The sequence below is a fragment of the Musca domestica genome, unplaced genomic scaffold (genome assembly GCF_030504385.1).
Source record: "Musca domestica strain aabys unplaced genomic scaffold, Musca_domestica.polishedcontigs.V.1.1 2, whole genome shotgun sequence".
Lineage (NCBI taxonomy): Eukaryota > Metazoa > Arthropoda > Insecta > Diptera > Muscidae > Musca > Musca domestica.
In genome coordinates this window covers 19176543-19198602 of record NW_026712249.1, presented here as the reverse complement: position 1 = coordinate 19198602, position 22060 = coordinate 19176543, and the positions used below count along the sequence as shown (strand labels likewise).

The following is a 22060-nucleotide window of genomic DNA, read 5'->3' as shown; positions in this document are numbered from 1 at the left end:
AGTAGAGCAAAAAATTAAAGGTATGAGCATCGGCGTTTTGAAAGTTTGCATCGTAAAGTAACGTGTGTAGGAATTTTTTTCGTCTTCTAGATTTTTTTTTAAATTTTCTGATTTTGTCGGCATTTTGGGTTGGGATACGGGAAGTTATTTTGTTGTTGTTTTAATAAAATCAACTTTGGTTTTAAGATATAGGGCAGAGAATATCATGGTGTAGAAGGAAACATAACTATTTTGCAACAACAAAATGCGAAATCCCGAACAAAAATGCCAAAACTGTTCTATTGATAGGCAAGGCACCGTTGTAACTGACAAAACCAACTTATGTGGGTTACCTATATCGTTGAAATAAAATAATGCATAACAAGTGGAGAGCTTATATTCCGATCTCGTCACTTCGGTAAAAAAAGTTTTTGTCATGGAGTAATTTAAAAATAACTAGGGAAAACGTCCCTAGATAAAAAAGCAAGGGAACTGATGAGGATGGAGACTATTTCGGAAACTATGGTATTCCCTGCTTTACCCCGTTGTTTTTATAAAAACAAAAATTATGGGATTAATCTTACTATTTTATAGCAAGATTCTTGGATTAAGATTAAGATTTGGAATCTGTGCATTTTAGGTAGGTATATAGTGTCTTCAGCTAAATTACTGAAATTTTCACGAGGATTCTAATATCCTCAGCCACATGGCTAGAGAGGGTATATATCATTGGATACGGCCAAACCGTGCTCCATCGAAATAACCATTTTAAGACATTTGGAGTCGATCTACCAATGTCCGTCCGTTTGCCTGGCACGATAACTCTCGAAGGGAGTATCCGGTTTGATCCAAACTTGTTTTATCGTAATATTATTATCAAACTTAGATGGAGTTCGCAGATGGCCAATATCGGTCAACTTCTTCTGGTACCTAAAGTGGTGCAAATTTTCAAAAAAAAAAAAAAAAAGAATAATAATAATAATAATAATAATAATAATAATAATAATAATAATAATAATAATAATAATAATATAATAATAATAATAATAATAATAATAATAATAATAATAATAATAAAAATAATAATAATAATAATAATAATAATAATAATAATAATAATAATAATAATAATAATAATAATAATAATAATAATAATAATAAATACTGCACAAAAAGAGATAGGATAGGATTTTGCTCCAACTTTGGAATTCCTAATATTTGCATCAGTGCTAGGTCAACTTCGAAAATAGACAACATCGGCCTACTCCATAAAGTTCTTCCACCAAAAAGGGTCCAATTTTTGAATAATTATATGTCTTATAAAACGTGATATAAGAGTCCGATTGTGAACATATCGGTCTACTCCTTCTGGTACCTCCCCCACAAAGGGTCAACATTTTAAATATCAATGGAGCTCATCCAACGTGAAATTAACATTCGATTCCATTCAAACAATATATCCATCCATCAACACAATATCTGTTATAAAGACGGTAGTGATCGGAACATTTCTTTTTCCACCTCCCCCACATAGAGTTCAAGATTTTGAAAAACAATATTTTCATACATACAAACATTTTTGCCAACGGAAGTTCTGTTGTGAAGATGACGTATATGTGCGAACCCCTTCAGAAACCTCAACCACAAAGAGTCAAAATTTCCAAAACTTTTATCTGTCATAAATTGCGAAACAACTCAGCCATTCTTTATAACTTGATATGTCTAAATATTTCTCTCAGCCATAAACCTTATACCTCTCAGAAAGGAGGAATATGCATCGGATTCTTTCAAAAATTCGCTTATTCAAACAATTCTTATAACACACGGTCTGATGTTAAGGCGACAAAGAGTCATAATTTTCAGTATTTCAAATCTCGTACTTTCTATTATTTTTATCAGACTTAGGTCAGATACGAATTGGACAAAATTTGCCCACTTCTTCGGAACTTTCCTCTATGTACGCATGTCAGTCCGCCTGTCCATGTATTTTTGTGAAGAAAGTACAGGTACCATTTATTATGCGATTTAGATGAAATATCCAAACAATATCTATTTGGCCCAAGGACGAAGTCTTTTGAAATTGCTGAGAATCGGTTCAAAATTTAGAAATAGCTCTTCAAGCGATTTCGGATAAGTGTGCACCAAATGACCAATATCAGTTCAAATGATCTGAATTTTGAAACTTCCGTGGGAATTCGGTCTAGATGTGAGTACTTCAAATTTGGAGTAAATTGGTGCAGATATGGCTATAGCTCCCACATGTACGTTTCATACGATTTGAGGTTAAAGTCCCTCTCATGCGCAATATGCACTCCACTCCAGCTGTATACAAGTGTATCAAATTTTGTCAAGATCGGTTTAGATTTGGATATAGCTTCCATACATATCTTCAACCGATTTCGGGTTAATTGTGCACCAAATGACTAATATCAGCCCAAATGAACTGAATCTTGGCAATTCCAACTGAATTCATCCTACAAATAAGTACTTCAAGTTAGGTGGAAATCCGTCCAGATATACCTATAGCTGCCATATATATGTTTCATCCGATTTAGTGTTAAAGTTCCTCACATGCGTAATATGCACTCCACAACAAGGATATTTGATACCGGACATCAGATTAAGCTCGAAAATACCTAATTCAAATTATATCGATTTAGATTTTTATGTCCCTTCGATATACATCTTCATCCGAATTTACGGTTATTGCTCACCATATATGTAATATCAGCCCAAATTTAATAGATTTTTTCATATTCAACCGAATTTTACAATTTTGTGAAACTCGGTCCGGTATATCTATTGCTCCAATTAATAGTTATATACCCTCCACCATAGTATGGAGGGTATATCAAGTTTGTCATTCCATTTGTAACACCTCGACATATACATTTTAGACCCACTAAGTATATATATTCTTGATCAGCATAAAATTCTATGTCGATTTAGCTATGTCCGTCCGTCTGCCCGTCTGTGGAATTCACTCTAGCTTCCGAACGAAATGAAGTAAGTTGATAAAAATTTACTCAAATGTGTATTGCGTCTGTAGGACTTTTGGCATTTAAAGTTCGTAATGGATATTACAGCATAAGCCAGAAAATGGGCCATGTAGGTCCACGTCTTCGTATAGCTTCCATATAACGGCGCCTCCCGATATGCGATATTTTGATGACTTTAGCGACATTATTTACCGGAACTATTTCAAATTTGATATTTGAAGTTCGTAATGTATACTACAGCCTATGATAGAAAATTCTCTGTGCATGTCTACGTCTTCGTATATCCCCCATATAATGGTACCCCTGATATTCGGTATTTTGATGCTTTTAGCGACATTATTTACCAAAAATATTTCAAATTTTGTATTTGAAGTTCGTAATGGATACTACAGCCTATGACAGAAAATTGTCTGTGCAGGTCCACGTTTCATAACCCCCATGGTACCTCCCTCTATTCGGCATTGTTTTTTTCAAGTTTCGCATATGAATATTGTAAAAGCTTATGACAAAAGTTACATATGCAGGTCCACGTCGTCATATTGACTCTAATATACGGCTACTTTCGGTATTTTTAAGATTTTAACAGAATTTTTAACGGATTTTATTTTTTTTTTAAATTGCCTAATTTGTGAGAAATGGTAGAGGGTACTCAAAGTTCGTCCCGGCCAAACTTACAGCTTTGTTACTTGTTTAATATAATCCTTATTGAAGTCATATAGCAATGTTAGTTGGTACTAGAGATGCAAAAGCCTCCGTCAAATTTGTTGAAAATCGATTCAGATTTGGATATATTTCCCAAATTCTAAATTCTAATCTACAGCCATGATACGCATTCAAACAAAGATTCATAGTTGGTATGATCTACTTCATATAAATTCCCAATAAAAACTTTTTTGTTACGGGAGCTCCGACTTTTGATCTTTCCTCACTGGTTTGATAGCAAGTTGATGTTTTGAATGGAAATTGTTCATTTTCTGTACTCTTTTCAATTGTTTTAAAAACTCTTACTCCTAGATAGGTGTTGAAAATTCACACACATATAATTTACACAAACTAACACAAAAAATTTTACCCAAAAGAAACTTACACCTACCTACCATCCGAAAATCTCACAATGGCAAACATTAAATCTGTATTGTTTACACACGAATAAAATATGGAATATTTAATTAAAACTAAATAAAAGCTAAAACATTAAAAAGCAAAAACAATCAAAACAACAATGACCCCTCAAAAAGGACAATGGCAATGAAAAGCTTTTTTTTTGTTTTTCGGCAACAGCTGTTGACATTTGGAAAAGTTCACACAATGTTATTAATGTCAAATAAATATTTAAATTTTTAGCAAAATAACATCGTCGTATTATGCACTACACTTTAAGTCACAACAAAACAATAGTTGGTGTTATTATCATTGTTGTTGTTGTTGTGTTGTTGTTTTCCTCTTATTTTTATTGTTTATTTGTTCTGTTACGCCATCAACAAAGTTCATTATTAAACAAGTAAGCAAAGGCTACAGTCGAGCGGGGCCGACCGTTGAATACCCTACAACACTATAATAAGTGATACAGTTTATATAGGCGAGATACTCGAAAGAATTCCACTAGATTTTGTGACAAATAATAAAAGAAAACCTTCAGGTTTCGTTCTCTAATTTTCGAATAATAGCAACTTAAATTAATTTGCTCATTTCCAATTTATTGGTAGATGTTGCACGTAAATGGTCTTCCTAGATCTGGAACCAATATTTCCCAAAGACCTATAATCTCTCAGAAGTGGCAAAAGATTAACATTTATTATTGGTTTTTGACTGAAACGCATCTATATGAGATACAGACCTTTGACTATATTCTTCAACGAAATCAGCGTTAACGAAATAGTCAGAAGTGCATCTCTCCTGTATTTGTGTATTCTCCAAAAAGTCACTGGAATGGACGTTTTCGTATTTTGTCTACAAAAGTTGTGAGTGAGGGTCGAGCGATAATTACGACCTGCTGACAATTTTGCAGTTTTTTGGTCCATTTCAACCCATAAATATATGGCGATCATCTCCAAAAAGAGTAGGCTTCTATTCTGACCCTCATCTTATCCCCATGCAAAATTTCGTAAGGATCGGGCCATAAATGCGATCTGTATATGATATCCTGATATCCTAACTACTTAGTTTTGTTAGCTGTAGAAATATTATCAAATGTTTAATTCAAAATGAAAAATGCCAAAAATATGACAAAATTGAAAAAATATGAGAAAATGTTACAAAATCAATATTTTCATCTTTAGAGAGATATTTTTATGCGTTTTTTAGATGTTTTTTCTTTCCTGCCAAGAGGCCATTCTGAATTAATGAGAACTGTCGAAATCAGTTCAGCCGTTCTCGACATATAAGAGTTCTTTCAAGCATATCTTCTTTGATAGACATATATATCTCACATATTTTGCTATATATCCGATTTGTTGGATGTTAACATCAATGTAAAGATCACAAGTAACCTTGTCATGGCTTTGTGATTTCGACGGGATTTAAAATATTCGCGGTTTAATGAAAAAATTTTGAATTTTTTCAACACAAAAGATATGGTCTATTTTACCCGCTAAATATTATCCGATGACCACCCAAATTGGTAGGCTTCTTCCCTGCCCTAAACTCTAGCTACATGCGAAATTCCGCGTCGATTGGTCTATAATTGCGACCTGTATAGCTACTGCAAAATCCGACATTTTTTCAGTATTTGGTCCATTTCAACCCCTAAACATTTGGCGATCATCTCCAAAAGAAATAGGCTTCTATTCTGACCCAAACCCCACCTTCGTGCAAAATTTCGTAAGGATCGGGCCATAATTGCGACCTGTAGCGTGATTACAAATTAACATGGACAGACGGACAGACGGACAGACGGACAGACGGACGGACGGACATACATAGCTAGATCAACTCAGCTCGGCGAGCTAGGAAGATCCATATATACTTTCCTATATGGGAAACCAATATTTCGAGGTGTTACATAAATTCTGGCCCAATCAAACTTATAATACCCCCAACACATAGTGTTGTAGGGTATAAAAATAATAAAACTTTAATTACTTTCTTGTTGATCTTTTGTAATGTTATTTATTGTCAAATTGTTTGCTTCGCTGTGTGAGTGTGTGTGTGAGTGGGTGGGTGGGTGCGTGTGGTTGTGAGAGTGCGCCTGTGGTTGGTTGGCTGTGCAAAGGAAATAAATCTGAGATATAAAATTATTTGTCACTTTTGTTGTCTTAAAATTTTTAATTGATTTTTTGGTGTTTCCAGGGGCGGTTGGGTATCAAAATTTTGGGAAAAATGTTTGAGGAAAGAAATGTGAGATTTTTAATCAATTAATTTTTATACCCTACACCACATAGTGGTAAGGGTATTATGTCTTTGAGCATTTGTGTGTAACATGGAGAAGAAAGCGAGATAGACCCATAGTTACTTTTGGGGCTCTTCATAGAATCACTTTCGCAGTCTATTTAGGCATGTCAGTCCGCCTGTCCATGCATCCTGGTGAATAAAATGCAGGTCGCATTTATTATCCGATTGGGATGAAGTTTTCCAAACAATGTTTGTTTAGCCCAAGAACGAAACCTATTGAAGTTGATGAGGATCGATTCATATTTAGATATAGCTCCCACTGATACCTATATCGATTTCGGCTTAATTGTGCACCAAATGGCCAATATCAGCCCAATGACATAAAGTTTGGTAAAAATCCGTTGACATTCGTAATATGCACTTAACAAGAATGATATTTGGTAACAGATATCAGATATAGCCCAGAAATGCTTCTGCCAATATTTTGTCAAGATTGGTTCTGATTTGGATATCTCCCATATATATCTTCAACCGATTTCGGGTTATTTGTGCACCAAATGGCCAATGTCAGTCCAAATGATCTGCATTTTGGCACATCCGACCGAACTTAGTCTAGAAGTAAGTACACCACATTTGGTAAAAATCCGTTCAGATATAGCTTTAGCTCCCATATATATGTTTCATCCGATTTGGTGTTTGTGTCCCTCACATTCGTAATATTCATCCCACAAGAACGACATTTGATACCAGATATCAGATTTTTCCCAGAAAAGCATCCCCCAAATTTCGTCAAGATCGGTTCAGATTAAGATGTAGCTCCCATATATATCTTCGATCGATTTCGGGTTAATTGTGCACCAAATGGCCAATACCAGTCCAAATGAACTGAATTTTTGTACATCCGACCGAATTCAGTCTACAAGCAAGCGCATTAAATTTGGTGAAAATAGCTTCTGATATAGCTATCGTTTACATATACAGGGCGAGAAAAAAAAAAAACTACAACAAAGTCTAACGCCATAATTTTTACATTTTTTTTAAATTTTATTGAATGAAAGCAAAAAATGTCGGACATGACATCAAAATTTAGAATAAGTTTAGATTTGTTGGAATTGGTCACCTTTGGAATGAATTAGGGCCTTCAAGTGGCAAAAGAAAGCGTCACACGCTGTCCAAATATTGCTCTGCGGTATTTTGGCCCACTCCCGGCGAAGCGCTTGCTTGAGGTGAGTGACACTTTGGTATTTTTTAGTGCCAAACTTGCTTTTCAAAATACTCCAGACACAATAGTCCAACGGATTGGTATCCGGAGATTTTGGTGGCCATTGTTCGCTAGAAATGAAGCCAGAAACGACATTTTGTATCCATTCTTGGGTGGCGCGTGCTGAGTCCTGTTGGAATGTCCAAGGTCTGCGGCCAAAATGTTTGCATGCCAAGGCTTTAATACACCCTACAGAATATTTTAGCGATAATATTCGGCATTTATTCCGATGCCACGGTCGATTAATACGAGCCATCATCATGGCCGGCGCTTGAGTTCTGGTGGCCAACCGAAGGTGCACATTTTCAGCTGATCTCTTTGGCGAGTAAACACGATCATTTTGTTTGCTTTCAACTGCTGGACAACGAATGTTTTTTCTTCGAAGCAGAGAAAACCAAATTTCGGCAGTTCACCACTTTCGACCAATTCTTTAGCTTTTTTGAGTCTATTTTTTCTATTGCGGGGTAAGTTCTTACACTTTTTGGAATTTCAATGGCTTTACCCCGGGCTCATTTTTCAATATTTGCCAAATGGAATATTTCGATATTTTCAGCTCATGAGCCATTTTCGGCCACTGCGACGTGGGTTTCGATCAAGTCGCTTCTTTACATTTCGAACCATTTCTGCTGATGTCGCTAATTTTTTCTGCCCACTTCCTTGACGTCGGGCTACGCTACCAGTATCACGGTAACGATCGATGGTACGAGACACAAAAGATTTATTCACATTTAAATGCTGGAGTGCTCCAACGATAGCCATTTGTGGTCTTCCAGCCAAATATAGAGAAATCACACTATCACGCTTGAATTCCATCACGAATAACTTCTGTTCTGGAAAATTCTCACTAAAATGCTTTTGTACGCTTGTAAAAACAATATAATGAGCTGTCACTGGAAGAATTTTAACAGCTGTCGGACGAGTGGCTTAGAAAATGTTAGCAGTTTGAAGTTGGTTGCAGTTTTTTTTCACCTCACCTTGTAAATGTTTCATCCGATTTGGTAATTATGTCCCTCACATTCGTAATATACACTCCACAAGAGTTATATTTGGTACAGGTTTTCAGATACCGCCCAAAAGTACCTCGGCCAAATTGTATCGAAATCGGTTGAGATAGCTCCCATACATATCTTCAACCGATTTCGGGATAATTGTGCACCAAATCGCCAATGTAAGTCCAAATGACCTGCATTTTGGAACATCCAACCGAATTCAGTCGTTTCATATATAGCTTTAGCTCCCATATTTATGTATCATTCGAGTTGGTCTTTAAGTTCCTCACATTCGAAATATGCACTCAACAAGAATGATATTTGCTACTAGATATCTTATAGAGCTCGGAAATACATGTGATCGGCTAAGATTTGGATATAGCTCGCATATATATTCTTAATCTGATTTCAGGTTTATTGTGTGAATAATGGGTAATATTAGCCCAAATGGAGTGAATTGCGGGACGTACGGTTTCATTTTTGAAACTCGGCTTCGATATATATTTTTAGTATAATCCTTCTAGAGGTGACATCATACACCCCATAGCAATGTTATTTGGTATAAGAGATAAAAATGTCTCCGTCAAATTTAGTGGAAATCGATTCAGAATTGGATATGCCTCCCATATATTAGTTCGCTCTGAAAGGAAATATAACTGCTCTAAAGCCAAAATTTGATAGGTGGTATGATCTACTTCAAATAAATTATTTTTTACGGGAGCTCTGCTAAATATGCATAGAGGTGTAGGGTTTCATATAGTCGGCCCACCCAACTTTCAACTTTTCCTTACTGGTTAATTTATGTATTTTGGTTCATGGAAATAAATGTTAAGAAAATCATTGCCTGGCGAACCAAAGCCCAATTTCTTAGGCCCACATCATTTATTGGCCAGTGAATGCTCTTCTAACCTTTATTTATAAAAACCTCTAAACATAAATTGGAAATTAGTTAATTTTAACCTTGCATTTCCATACCACCCACCTCTCGAAAAATGTGACTTCCTTTTGTTGAAGACTGTCATCCATTTTTTTATATAAGCAATAAAAATGATTCGTATATTTTCTGTGAATGGCTGAAGCAGAATTTCGATGATAGAATCTCACAATACTTTCATTCATGAAGACGTTGATGTTTCTTTATTTTTAGCAACATCCTTTGCAAGACTTCCTCTTGTGTTTTCTCTCTGTATGTGTGTGTTTTCTTTCGTGTCTTTCTCCGGTCGCAACATCCTTTCACTTAAGGCATTTTCGTTGGAAAAGTGATATTACGTACTTGTTTTTGGGTAATATTTACACGTGATGCCATATTGGAATAAGTAACGCCGCCTACTTCAACCCCCCTCCCCCATTCTAAAACTGAAGATTATTATTTTCGAAGCCATAAGCATGAAAATGTCGAAGGTGGAAAACATTTACAATTTACCAGAATTACATTTTTTACTCTTTGCTTTGTATTTTTAGACAAAAACTCGTTATGAAAATTTAATTAAGAAACGTGAATACTTGGGAATTTTTATTTTTTATTTGGCAAGTATCATCCAAGTGTCAAGGTCGCGGCAATGTGAATTTTTTAACAAGAGTTGTAAAAAATGTGTTAGGTGTGAAAGGGAAGGCTTATAATCATAGCGTAGACGGGAAAGGGTATGCATTAAAGGTTGTGTGACAAAAGGGAGATGAAATTAGAAAATATGGAAAATTTTCTTTTGGGCCATTGAGACTTAGAAAATTGAAGACAGATTTTCCACTGTCAAAATGTACGAACTAGGAATTTTTGCGTTATAATTAAAAAAAAATTTTCCACATACCTTGCAGATGTAATCTTCAAATTTGATAACGATATTATTACGGTTGGAAATTGTATAAAATTAAAAAAAAAATATTATGAAACATTTGCGTTATTTTTCCGGAATAACTTTTCGAATGGAAAAATTAAAAATTCTAAGAAGAAAACTTGAAAAAAAAAACAAGTAAACTTTTTATATTTCAAAAAAAAAAAAAAAAAACAAGTTAAAAAGCAGTAAGTTCGGCCGGGCCGAACTTTGAATACCCTCCACCATTTTGAACTAATTTGGAAATTTTCAAAAAAATAAAGTCCTTAAAAATTTGTGTTAAAATTTTAAAAATACCGAATATAGCCGTTGTATTGGAGTCTATACGACGTGGACCTACATAGGCCTTGTATGTCATAAGCCATTACCATATTCAAATTCGAAACTTGAAATAAACGGTGAATAATGTAACTAAAATTACCAAATTATCGTACATAGGTACCGATATATTGGAGCTGTGCGAAGACCTGGACCAGCATAGACAATTTTCTGTCTCAGGCTATAGCATCCATTACGAACGTCAAATACGACATCTCAAACAATTTCGGTGGGTATTGTACCTAAATTCGTCAAAATACCGAATATAGGGAGGTACTGATATATGGGCCCTATAGGAAGACCTGGACGTGCATAGAAAAATTTCTATCACAGACTGTAGTTTCCATTAGGAACTCTAAATACGTAATTTGAAACAATTCCGTTAAATAATGACGCTAAAATCATCAAAATACCGAATTTAGGGAGGTACCGTTATATGGGGGCTATACGAAGACGTGGAACTGCACAGACAATTTTCTGTCTTAGGCTGTAGTATCCATTTCTAACTTCAAATACCAAAGTTGAAACAATTCCGGTGAATAATGTCGCTAAAATCATCATGAAAACGTGGTCCTACATAGTCCGTTTACGAACTTAACATGCCTACTGGAAAAAAAAAACACGTGCGCAAAATTTTAGTCTTCTATCTCAATTCGTTCGAAAGATAGCGTGATTACAAGAGACAGACGGACATGACTAAATCGACTTAGAATTTTACGCTAATCAAGAATATATATACTTTGTTGGGTCTGACATGAGTATTTCGAGGAGTTACAAAGTTAATATACCCTCCATAGTATGGTGGAAGGTATAAAAAAAACCATCAAAAAATACCGCTCAAATAAAAACCTTTATAATGGGGGCTATACGAAGACGTAGGGCTGGATAAGTAATTTCCTGCCATGGGCAAATACGAAATCTAAAACAATTCCGGTGAATAATGTCTTTAATATCATCAAAATGCCGAATAAAGGCAGGTTCCGTTGTCCATACTAAGACGTGGACCTGCACAGACAATTTTCCGTCATAAGTTGTAGTACCCCTTACGAACTTCAAATACGAAATTTGACGCAATCCCGGTGAATAATGTAGCGAAAATCCTGAGAATATCGAATATCTCGGGGTAGCGTTATATGGTTGCTAACTTATAGAAAATCCTATATAGAAAATTCTCTTTCAGTTGGTAAAGTGCTCAGAAGAAACTTCTTTTGCGGATTTTATGCCGATTCCATTGAAAAAATGTAGCCAAAATCATCAAAATACACAATATCGGGGGCACGATTGTATGGGGGCTATACGATATCGTGGACCTATATAGACAATTCTCTTTCAGGAGATAAAGTGCTCACACAAAACTCCTTTCGTAGAAATCCAGAGAATTCCATTTAAAAATGTGGCAAAAATCATCAAAATTCCGAATAACAGGAGGCACAGTTATATGGGGGATATATATGTAGTGGACCTATATAGACAATTCTTTTTCGGGTGGCAAAGTAGACACGAAGAACTTCTTTTGTAGAATTTCAGGCAATGCCATTGAAAATATGGTTAAAATCATCAAAATACCGAATATCGGGGGTACCATTATATGGGGGCCATTCGATATAGTGGAGCGATATAACCCATCTTCTAACTCGACCTGCCTTCCGACAAAGGATTGATCTGTGCAAAATTTTACCTTACCATTTTAGTTAGTTTTGACTCTAGATTACAACAGACGGACGGACGGATAGGGCTAAATCGTCTCAAAATTTTACGCTGATAAAGAATATATGTACTTTTTTCGGGTCTAAATTATTATTATTTCTTTATTATTTATACCCTCCATACTATGTATGGTGGAGGATATAAACAGTACGGGAAAATCAAAAGTCGGGCGGGTCGACCATATGATACCTTACACCACTATGCGTATTTAGCTGAGCTCTCGTTACAAAAAAGGTTTATGTTGGGAATTTATTTGAAGTAGATCATACCTACTATTAGGCTTTTTTCAATGCGTATCTTGGCTTTAGAGAAGTTACAAGTTGGGAACTATATCCAACTGTGAATCGACTTTCAACAAATTTGACGAAGGCTTTTGTACATCTAGTACCAAATAACATTACTGTGTAGTGTATGATATGACTTTGATAAGGATTATATTAAAAAGAGCAAGAGATATACCGGACCGAGATTTACCAAATGTTAAAATTCGGTTGAATATGAAAAGATCTATTCAATTTGGGCTGATATTACGTATATTGTGTGCAGTAACCGTAAAATCGGATGAAGATGTATATTGAAGCTATATACAAATCCAAACCGATCTCGATAAAATTTGGCAGAGCTATTTTCGAGACGCACCTGATGTGCGGTATTAAATATCATTGCTGTGGAGTGAATGTTACGGATGTGGGAGAACCGATTTTCACCAAAATTTGAAGAGCTTGCGCAAATTCTGTCGGAAATGCAAAAATTCAATCCATTTGGGCTGATAATAGCTATTTGGTGCACAAAGAACCCGAAATCGGATAAAGATATATATGAGAGCTATATCTAAATCTGAGCCGATCTGGACAAAATTTTAGGCACTTATTTTAGAGCTGTGTCTAATTTCTGGAATCAAATATTATTGTTCTGGAGTGAATATTACGCATGTGAGGGACTTAGAACCATAAATCGCATTTAACATATATATGAGAGCTATAGCCACATCTGAACCTATCTTCACCAAATTTGAAGTGTTTGTTTCTAGAAGAATTCAGTCCAAATTGCCAAAATTCAGTCCATCTGGACTGATATTAGACATCTGGTGCACAATAAATCTGATATCAGATAGAGATATACATGGGAGCTATATCCTAATCCTATCCGATCTTGATAAAATTTGGCAGACGTATTTGTAAGCTCCATAAGTTATCTGGTACCAAATATCATTCTTGTGGAGTGCATATTAGGCGTGTGAGGGGCCTGAAACACCAAACCGAATGAAACATTTATATGGGAGCCATAACTATATCTGAACCGATTTTCTTCAAATTTGAAGTACCTGCTTCTAAACTCAATTCGGTGGAATGTACCGAAATTCAGGTCATTTGACTTATATTGACCATTTGATGTACAATAAACCTGATATCGAAAAAAGATATATATGAGTGGTATTTTAAAGCTCCATAAGTTATCTGGTACCAAATATCATTCTGGTGGAGTGTATATTACGCGTGTCCCAAACACACAAATCGTATGAAACATATATATGGGAGCTATAGCTATATCAGGACCGATTTTCTTTAAATTTGATATACTTGCTACTGGCCTTAATTCGGGCGGATATGCCAAAATCATTTGTGATTTTGTCATTTGGACTGATATTGGCCATTTGGTATACAATAAACCCGAAATTGGTTGAAGATATATATGGGAGCTATATATAAATTTAAAGCGATTCTCAGCAATTCCAATAGGGTTCGTCCTTGGAATCGGATAATAAATGCGATCTGCATTTTGGACATGACGGACGGACATTCATAAATTGACTCAGAAATTGATTCTGTGAAGATCCTAATAAGTAACTTTGGGTCTATTTCGCCTCCTTCCCCATGTTACAAATAGATGCACAAAGACGTAATACCCTTATCACCAAATGATTTAGGATATAAAAATATGACAACAACCTGAAAACATCATTATCAAGTGCTGAAGACTCTAAAAACTATTTAATTAAATTTTTTTTGAATATTCTTCAGTTCCCCATCCTCTAATTCTACCCTTTTCATTATTGTCCTATAGTTTTTGCTTATCGATGCCAAATAGATGCAGTTTAATAGAAGTTATGGCAGCGTTGATTGCAATTAACTTTTCAAAACTTGCCATAAAAGCTTTTCGCAGCAAATTTCTACGCACTCGCACACACACCTGTATCTAGTAATCCTGCAATCCAAAGTAATTTAAAATTCTTGAATATCTTCATTATCAATGCAAATATGTTTCAGCAGCAATATGTATGTATGTGTACGGGGTGTGTGTGTGTGTGTATTAACAAATGTGGTTTGACATTTTATGATCCAACAGCTATGCAAATTTTTCTTGTTGTTGTTGCTGTTATTGTTCCTAGCACTAAGCATCACGTACTCTACAACAATTTATCCTCACTAATAAATACAAATTAAAACATTAACAAAGTCACCAGGTAAACAAACGACCAGCTCACGTATAGCAGATTAGATTTTCACCTTCGTTGTTGTTGTTGTGGCTTTTGTTGCTCTCAATGGCGTATGGGATTTCTGCAAAATACAGTGAAACCCAAGGAAGACATGAAACCTTGTTAAGAGTCGAACGATTGCAGCTCTGTGAGAAAAAAATGCAAAATTTCAATAAAAAATATTTAATTTTCGATAGAGCACGAATTGATGTTTGGAGGTGGGTGATGTTCACTTTTGGTCTGAAGGGGTCCGATTAGACAGGGTTTCTGGAAATTCGTACTAGAACGGTACGAAAAGTTCTTAAAGGTACTAAATATGTACCGTATTTCCTTTGTATTTGAGGAAGCAGTAGAGCTCGAGCTCTTAAATTTAGAATGCGGTTCGCTAATGAAATTTATGATCAGCGTACCAAAGACTTTTTGGAAATTCGCAACATAAGTGTACGAAAAGTACTAAAATTTACTATACATATTTGATACCATTTCGTATCATGTAAACGATTTGAGCTAAAAACTTTAAATTTGGCATGGGAATCAAGGTTGAGGAGTAGAGTCGATGTAAGGAGGTAGTTTTGGAAGTGTCTACTAATGTATACAAGAAGTACTAAATGATACAACATTTGGTACAATTTCGAAATTTGGTAATAAGATTACTATTGCATTATAGGGCAGACGTATGTACGTAGTTTTGGAGATTTGTACTAATGTGTACTAAATGATACTAAATTTGGTACCGTTTGGATTTGGGTGAACCAATAGAGCTGGAATGCTGAAATTTAAAAATAAGGTTACTATTGCATTGTAGGACTGAGTTATGTAGGTAATATTGAAAGTTCATACTTATTTGTACTAAATGGTACTTGATTTGATACAATTTAAATTTTGGGAGAACCGGTAGAGGTGGAATACTGAAATTTGGATATTAAATTTCTCTTGAATTGTATGGTTGTTATGGAAATTTGTACTTATGTGTACTAAATGGTACTAAATTTGTAAAACTTTGGATTTGGCTGAAACAATGGAGCTGGAATTGTGAAATTAGGTAATAAAATTACTCTCGGAGTGTAGGATTGGAATATATAAGTATTTTTGGAAATTTGTAATTATATGTACTAAAATGTACTAAATTTTGGTATAATTTGGATTTCGGTGAACCGATAGAGCTGGAATCGTGAAATTTGGAATTAGGATTACTTTATGTAGGAAGTAATCCGGATTGGGTTATGTAGGAAATTTTGAAAATTCGTACATATGTATGTATAATGGTACTAAATTTGGTACAAAATGAAATTATGAAGCTGGAATTGTGAAATTTTAAATGAGAGTCACTGATGGAGTGCAGTATAGATGTACCAAAGGTTTTTTGGAAATTCCAAATTTAAGGTCACGAAAAGTTCTAAAATGGTACTAAACTTCTATAAAGGTACCATTTGGAATTATATGAACGGATAGTGCTAAAAACTTGAAATTTGGTGTCAGAATCAAAGTTGGAAAGGTAGGCCTAAAAATGAATGTGGTTTTGGAAATTTGTACTTAGTGTGCGAACTGTACTAAATGGTACTTAATTTGGATGAGTTTATTAGGGGTAAACGGATGAAGCTAAAAATTTTAAAATTTTGTATTGAGGTCCCTTTTGGTGAATTGTTCGTTATAAACAGGTTGTTTTTTTCATGTTTTCTACAAGTGCACAAAAAGTACTAAATAGTACTACATTTAGTACTATTTGGTATTGGGTGAGCATATGCTGCTTGCAGTTTGAAATGTTGTATTAGGATCGTTGTTTATGTGGTCGATGTGGTTTTGGAAGTGTGTATTGTAAATGAACGAAATGTACTAAATGGTACTAAATTTGGTAATGGGAGAATTTACTGAGCTGAAATTCTGAAATTTGATACTTGGTAACTGAGTATTAAATTTAGAGATGCGTTCGAAAATTACTCAATTGAACTAAATTTGGTACTTGGGAAGGAATAGATCTGAAATCCGGAAATTTTATAAGAATGTCACTATTGATGTCTGTGGCTACGATTTGGTGGTGATTTGAAAATGCGTCCAATATTTGTACGAAAAGTACTATACGGTATTATATTTGGTGTTTGGAAGGAAGGCTGATGGTATACGTATTTGAGATCTGGAGATGGTTTGGAAAATGTTTACTATATTTGTATGAAAGATACTAATCTATATATATAAAAGGAAGTTGTGTTAGTTACTACGCTTATAACTTAAGAACCGCTGGACAGATTTTAACGATTCAAACAAATTCGGAATTGTCTCTTTTCCGAAAAGGATAATATCCCAAAAAATCGCGTAAAAATGTGATATATTAACATTTTCATTTTGACTTTTGAATTGTACAATAGTAATGTTTTATTTTGCATGATTTTTTTCAATTTTGACTTACTTTTTTCTAATGTACATTTGTAGTGTTTTTTATATTTTACTAGCTGGCCCGGTCCGCGTTGCCGGCCCGTAGTTTTTGTTTATTATGCATATTTTTAAAAGCATAATTATTCACAGATATGACTGATATAAGTGTTCACGTACTGGTTGATTAAAAGTGTTTTAAAATATCTGTACACATTTATAAGCCGTGGACTTCAATATTTAAACCGTGTGCTTCAAATGTGTGGGTGTGCTATACAAAAAGTGTATATGAAAAAAAGTGTAAAAAGTGTATATGAATCTTATCCCCATGTAAGGGATCAAATTAATTTTTAGTATGGTAAAAATCGTAGCAAAATTTTACAGTCAAATGAGAAGCAATTTGGAATTTACTGTATTTTGTACACCTCATAATTGAGGGCTAAATGATTTAAGAATAGGCAAAGTAAATTACTTTTTTAACCCCATTAGCACCTTGGATTGTGCATTAGAGTCCTCATAAGTCCCCCTAACCATGTCGGTCTGTTTGTCCGCCAAAAGGTGGACTTGAGGGGATACTATTGCATGGAGAAAATTCTAAAATTTGTGAATATGTTGACATTTTTGTGTAAGATTTTTACCCCCCGAATACACATTTTTAGCCAAATCCTTTGAAATATGGTAAAATCAGGAGGTACATTTATATAGGCACTACTCCGAAACATCGACCTACTTTGAAAACTTTCTTCTACCCCTTATAATCCAATATGGCAAATAGAGGCCAACTCAAAATTATAGGTATTTCACACCCATTACCGTAAGATGGGAATTTTCCATTTAAATTGTAAATTGGAGACCCCATAAAGTCCATATTATTCATCATAGTATAATTCAATGTCGATTCAACAAATATTCGGTCCCGTACTACTTTCTTATATTTGTAATTTGTTCATGTTCCCACAATTTATTTCATATAGATGTACATTCCAAATCTACGTTCCCAACCAATATTCTCTTGGGAGTTGCAAATTCAATAGAATACAAAATTTTCCTTTCTGACCACACATTAGGTGTGAAAGTGGAATTGGGGATACTCCAATGTGGAGACTTTACTTAAATAATTCCTATGTGGCAATTATCTGTATGATGATTCCCTTCCCCAGGGTAGCATAACAAATTTGTTTAGCCAAATCAATTGATGAATGTGTTCAAGACCAATATGGGCCCTACTCTGAAAATTTCAAATTTTATGCGAAGAGGTTCTGTACCCCCTTAGACACAAAGATGCCTAATAAGGGCCAAAAAATAAAAAGGGACTAAGACCCCAAAAATAGCTTGAATCATACGATGGTTATATATATATAAAATCGGGTTGTACCCTTATCCGTGAGTTATGATCTATATCATGACCTGCAAAAGCGATTTAAGGTATTTTGAATGTTTGGGAAGAATTTCTGGGAGGATAGAAATCCTTTTCTTAATAAAAGTCCCATTCGCTCTACTATTTTGCACCTTTTATATTTGGTATTTTCCTGATTGTACTCCCAAAGAATTTTGCATTTTGATCTCTCATTGGACGGATTATTGTCACATAAAAAATGTATGTTCACGCTTTGAGATGAGGCCCATTTGGCTTTTTCGGTCATTTTTGATTATTTAAATGTGTCCGCATCTTCCAGCTGAACCACGATATGGAGTTGAAAGGTAGATGTCAGTTTATATCCTATTTCGCACTTATTTTGGTGAAAAATTGTATAGTGAAAAATTATTCTTTATTTTGTTAAAAAAAAAATCAACTGAATTCAATATGATAATACAAATTGAAAAAAATTGACAAAAGAAGAATAACAAATTGTAAAAATCTTCAACTTGTTACCTGATTTTTTACAGCAAATGTTTAAATATCCTTACAAAGTTTGTCAATAGAATGTACTATTATTTTAAAATTCGATTTCATTGAAATTTTTTTTTTCGATTTTTCCCCGATTTCAGAATTTGTGCAATGAGATCTTTTTTTCGTGAGTTTTTAGCGATTTTGAAAAAGTAATTATCTTTTAACTTTGGTGTGACCGCGTTAAATTATTTCGATATCATCTATTCCGTTTCGCCACCACATAATTCGCTACTACACTTCCATGTAACCCGCCATCAATTTCAGTTCTCAAGAAATCAAGTCAATTAAATAAATTGGTATTAATATTCGAATTCAAAAATAAAATATAAAAAACACTACAAATGTACATTAGAAAAAAGTAAGTCAAAATTGAAAAAAATCATGCAAAATAAAACATTACTATTGTACAATTCAAAAGTCAAAATGAAAATGTTAATATATCACATTTTTACGCGATTTTTTGGGATATTATCCTTTTCGGAAAAGAGACAATTCCGAATTTGTTTGAATCGTTAAAATCTGTCCAGCGGTTCTTAAGTTATAAGCGTAGTAACTAACACAACTTCCTTTTATATATATAGATTTTTGAATTCGAATATTAATACAAATAATTTGGTATTGACTTGATTTCTTGAAAACTGAAATTGATGGCGGGTTACATGGAAGTGTAGTACCGAATTATGAGGTGGCGAAACGGAATAGAGGATATCGAAATAATTAAACGCGGTCACACCAAAGTTAAAAGATAATTACTTTTTCAAAATCGCTAAAAACTCACGAAAAAAAGATCTCATTGCACAAATTCTGAAATCGGGGAAAAATCGAAAAAAAAATTTCAATGAAATCGAATTTTAAAATAATAGTACATTCTATTGACAAACTTTGTAAGGATATTTAAACATTTGCTGTAAAAAATCAGGTAACAAGTTGAAGATTTTTACAATTTGTTATTCTTCTTTTGTCAATTTTTTTCAATTTGTATTATCATATTGAATTCAGTTGATTTTTTTTTTAACAAAATAAAGAATAATTTTTCACTATACAATTTTTCACCAAAATAAGTGCGAAATAGGATATAAACTGACATCTACCTTTCAACTCCATATCGTGGTTCAGCTGGAAGATGCGGACACATTTAAATAATCAAAAATGACCGAAAAAGCCAAATGGGCCTCATCTCAAAGCGTGAACATACATTTTTTATGTGACAATAATCCGTCCAATGAGAGATCAAAATGCAAAATTCTTTGGGAGTACAATCAGGAAAATACCAAATATAAAAGGTGCAAAATAGTAGAGCGAATGGGACTTTTATTAAGAAAAGGATTTCTATCCTCCCAGAAATTCTTCCCAAACATTCAAAATACCTTAAATCGCTTTTGCAGGTCATGATATAGATCATAACTCACGGATAAGGGTACAACCCGATTTTATATATATATAACCATCGTATGATTCAAGCTATTTTTGGGGTCTTAGTCCCTTTTTATTTTTGGCCCTTATTAGGCATCTTTGTGTCTAAGGGGGTACAGAACCTCTTCGCATAAAATTTGAAATTTTCAGAGTAGGGCCCATATTGGTCTTGAACACATTCATCAATTGATTTGGCTAAACAAATTTGTTATGCTACCCTGGGGAAGGGAATCATCATACAGATAATTGCCACATAGGAATTATTTAAGTAAAGTCTCCACATTGGAGTATCCCCAATTCCACTTTCACACCTAATGTGTGGTCAGAAAGGAAAATTTTGTATTCTATTGAATTTGCAACTCCCAAGAGAATATTGGTTGGGAACGTAGATTTGGAATGTACATCTATATGAAATAAATTGTGGGAACATGAACAAATTACAAATATAAGAAAGTAGTACGGGACCGAATATTTGTTGAATCGACATTGAATTATACTATGATGAATAATATGGACTTTATGGGGTCTCCAATTTACAATTTAAATGGAAAATAAAAAAATTCCCATCTTACGGTAATGGGTGTGAAATACCTATAATTTTGAGTTGGCCTCTATTTGCCATATTGGATTATAAGGGGTAGAAGAAAGTTTTCAAAGTAGGTCGATGTTTCGGAGTAGTGCCTATATAAATGTACCTCCTGATTTTACCATATTTCAAAGGATTTGGCTAAAAATGTGTATTCGGGGGGTAAAAATCTTACACAAAAATGTCAACATATTCACAAATTTTAGAATTTTCTCCATGCAATAGTATCCCCTCAAGTCCACCTTTTGGCGGACAAACAGACCGACATGGTTAGGGGGACTTATGAGGACTCTAATGCACAATCCAAGGTGCTAATGGGGTTAAAAAAGTAATTTACTTTGCCTATTCTTAAATCATTTAGCCCTCAATTATGAGGTGTACAAAATACAGTAAATTCCAAATTGCTTCTCATTTGACTGTAAAATTTTGCTACGATTTTTACCATACTAAAAATTAATTTGATCCCTTACATGGGGATAAGATTCATATACACTTTTTACACTTTTTTTCATATACACTTTTTGTATAGCACACCCACACATTTGAAGCACACGGTTTAAATATTGAAGTCCACGGCTTATAAATGTGTACAGATATTTTAAAACACTTTTAATCAACCAGTACGTGAACACTTATATCAGTCATATCTGTGAATAATTATGCTTTTAAAAATATGCATAATAAACAAAAACTACGGGCCGGCAACGCGGACCGGGCCAGCTAGTTTGTAATAAATTTGGTATTGGGTAAAGGAGTAGAGATTAAATCCTGAAATTCGATTTGGTTGGCACTGTTGGTGTCTGTTGTTGACGTTCTGCATTTTTAAGTACTAAAATGGAGTTTTGAGGATCTTCATATATCCACTTTCTGAGTCGATTTATGCATGTATGTCCGTCTGTCCGTCCATCGGTTCCT

General features: G+C 34.3%; 1 protein-coding gene across 1 annotated transcript in view; it reads left to right on the top strand.

The window, feature by feature from the left end:
• The window catches only part of LOC101894953 (small G protein signaling modulator 1), a 107925-nt gene that overhangs the window by 58472 nt on the left and 27393 nt on the right, over positions 1-22060 (top strand). The gene's annotated exons all lie outside the window — the stretch shown is intronic.